Here is a 3,740-nt window from a genome sequence, read left to right on the forward strand (position 1 = left end):
ATTCATTCATTAATACCATACAATTTAACCAGATAACACGTGTCGCTGTCAGTCATATCATATACAGAGAGGCAGAACATACATCAAACTATGACAATGCAGTCTTGTTATTAATGTGATATATGACAATCGTTACAAACAATAACTTAATGGGTTAAGTGTTGGATTAATATGTTATAAGGTCACGATCTATTTAGGAACTAGCTGTGCCCGCGACTTCGTCCGCGTGGAATAGTTATTTTGGGCATCATTGAAGCTCTCAAAGATGAATAATTTTCCCCGTTTTTTTTTTCACATTTTCCATTATTTTTTCGCTCCAAAAAGTTGCAGGCGGATGTTATATAGCCTAAAGCCTTCCGCGATAAGTGGTCTATTCAACACAAAAATATTTTTTCAATTCGAACCAGTAGTTCCTGAGATTAGCGCGATCAAACAAATAAACTATTCAGCTTTATAATATTAGCATAGATAAGTTTTGACAATCTATATATAATTACACATTACAAAAACGCAGAACAACTGCTCTCAGCTTAAAAAAGTATATAAGCTGCCCCGTACCATATAATTGACGGCGCGGGTGAAGCCATTTTTTTTGCGCGAAAAACTATCGCTGTCCCGTTTCACGTCAAAATAAAAAGCGAAACAGCGACGGTTTATTGTGCGATAAAAACGGCATCACGCATATTATGTTACAGGGGCTGGTATCTGTATTAATATTAAAAATGCGAAAATGACTCATCCAATCCAGGATCCATGGTCAAAGCCCGGGGCTCCTCTCTAGAGAGGTGAAGATGCAATCGTGACTAAAGCCTAGAGGAAGAAGATTAAAAATGCGAAAATGCTGTCCATTTATCTGTTTCACACACGGTTTAACGACTTAGCTGCTTGATCGATTCCAATGAAATTTTGCGTAAATGTAGTTAATTACTCTAGGAAAAGCAGTCTTTTTTTTCGGTAACGAAAAAACGGAGAATTTTCGTTTAACCCGTGCAAAACTGCAGGCAAGAGCTAGTATTTTCAATAAATATAGTTCGCAGCGCAAGTGTCGAGACCGAGCGATTTGCCTCAAAGCGTAAGTGAGCAATTACACGGGAAATTACACCTCTCAGACATACGTGTGGATGGGCCACTACGCCGTGATTGTACAGTGGGCGGCACGGCAACCACTGCAATTGGTCGCTCCGAGTGGTGTGAAGAGCGTGCATAATTTACCAAACTTGAAACGAGAGGTACCGTGTGGTTCCCGGCACCAATACAAAAAAGAATATTGCCACTCCATCTCTTTCCCATGGATGTCGGAAAAGGCGACTAAGCGATAGGCTTACAAACTTGTGATTCTTTTTTTAGACGATGGGTTAGCATCCTGTCACTATTTGAATCTCAATTCTATCATTAAGCCAGCTTTAGCTGAACGTGGCCATTCAGTGTTCACAAGACTGTTGGCTCTGTCTACCCCGCAAGGGATATAATGTATGTATGTATGTTGATACGAAAGCGCATTATACTGCCACTGTAATGAAAAAGGTTTCAACTTGCATGTGTATTTTTTTTTTTTTTAAGTTAATTTATTTGTTTCCTCTTTGGCTTTAGACCCGGTTGCATCCTCACCTCTGAAGATGAGCCCGGGGGTTTGCCTTTGATTGACCATGGATCCTGGATTGGGTGTGTCAGGTTTTGACACGAAGCGACTCCCATCTGACCTCCGCAACCTTTGCAGGGGAACCTAACCCGTATTGGATACATGGTTTCCTCACGATGTTATCCCTCACCGTTAGAACATCGGTTAGGGTTCAAACTAATGTACGTAACTTTGGAAATAGTCATTGGTACATGGCCGAGGTGGGATTTGAACCTTACCGACCTTACCGATTCGAACACCGACGCTCAAGACGTCTGCGTGTCGTTTGCAATGACCTATATACATACTTATACAAAATAGGTACCGTGTTTGCGTTATATACATACATACATATGGTCACGTCTATATCCCTTGCGGGGTAGACAGAGCCAACAGTCTTGAAAGACTAAATGGCCACGTTCAGCTATTTGGCTTAATGATAGAATTGAGATTCAACTAGTGAAAGGTTGCTGGCCCATCGCCTAAAAAAGAATCCCAAGTTTGTAAGCCTATCCCTTAGTCGCCTTTTACGACATCCATGGGAAACAGATGGAGTGGTCCTATTCTTTTTTATATTGGTGCCGGGAATCACACGGCAATGCGAAATATCGCCAAAAAAAATGGAAACTAAGTACTTACACTTACTTATCAATTAAAAACTTACGCGAAAAATATAAGTTTCATTTAGAATAGAATAGATTGATATTCAAAATTGGAAGCAAGATTTCAATAAGTATGACGTCACATCACTTTTTCTAATTATAACTTCTCCCGCTTTTAGAAGCGGATGTGTTTAAGAAGCGGCGGAACAAACTTCACTGCAGCATTTTCACCGGACGTCAAATTACAAATATCTTTTAAAGGTAATCTCTTAAGGGATTAAAAACAAATTTAATATCATTTCCTTGATTGGCTTGTACAAATGTCCTGGTGTGATTACAGCTGACTCGGTTTCGGAGTAATGTCGGAATTGCCAATTTTGTCACACAAACGGCTTGATGTAAACAATCGTGATTGACGGCTTAATCAGTGTTCGGGAGAATAGCTCTCACTGTCAGAGAGACGAGTCGAGAAAAGTTAAGTCTATTCTTGGAATTACTTCCTATTAGACTAGCCTTCACACCAATTAGTTCAACCTGTCACTATTTGAATCTCAATTTCTATCATTAAGCCAAACAGCTGAACGTGGCCTATTCTTTTCAAGACTATTCACTTCAGCTCTGTCTACCCCGCAGAGGATAAAGTCGTGATTATATCTATGTATGCGTGGTTATTCTGTCTCATGATACAAGCAGTAGACTCATCTCACTGACAAGGAAATGCTTTTCCAATTAACATTTATTTACCTACTAGTTTTTACCGGCAAAACTGCCGGCGGCGGCTGCCCGCGCGAATTTAGCTTCACCTATAAAATGCAAAAAATTTAGCGCCACCTACAAAAAGCAATTAAGATTCTGTTTTTTATTTAAAATTAAGCAAGGAAAAAAAATACCTTCTATAATATTACAGACTCTTATTGTATATCACAACTTTAAAAAGATTGGTTATGAAGAAAAAATAAACAGATAAACTTACTTTCGCTTCTATAATATTAGTATAGATCTGCCAAAATGACAAATTTTAAATCTCTACATACATGCCTGTATACTTCAAACAGTCAGTTTGTTTAAATTATTTTATCTATACTAATATTATAAAGCTGAAGAGTTTGTTTGTTCGTATTTGAAATTGAATTTTTTTTTTTTGTTTAGTAGACCATTTATCGAGAAAGGCTTTAGGCTATTTATCATCATTTAAAAAAATTTATAAAAACGGGGAAATTTTTCCTCCTTGAGGGCTTCAATGATGCCCAAAATAACTATTCCACGCGGACGAAGACACGGGTACAACTAGTTAATTATATAAATATGAAATACAGTATTTATGGAAAACGCAAATCGAATGCTGAAAGCATTTAAAATATTTGTTGGATTCAAATTTACTTTTGCAGTCTCAATGAAAACAATTTAAATCTACCACCAAATCAAAAAAAAGTTGATGTGTGAAAGCCTTAAAATAAAATACAGAAAAATAACATTGGTCTGTAATGGCCTTAAACTTTTGCCCATGCCAACTCATACAT

This window comes from Amyelois transitella, chromosome 2 (assembly GCF_032362555.1).
Source record: "Amyelois transitella isolate CPQ chromosome 2, ilAmyTran1.1, whole genome shotgun sequence".
Classification (NCBI taxonomy): Eukaryota; Metazoa; Arthropoda; class Insecta; order Lepidoptera; family Pyralidae; genus Amyelois; species Amyelois transitella.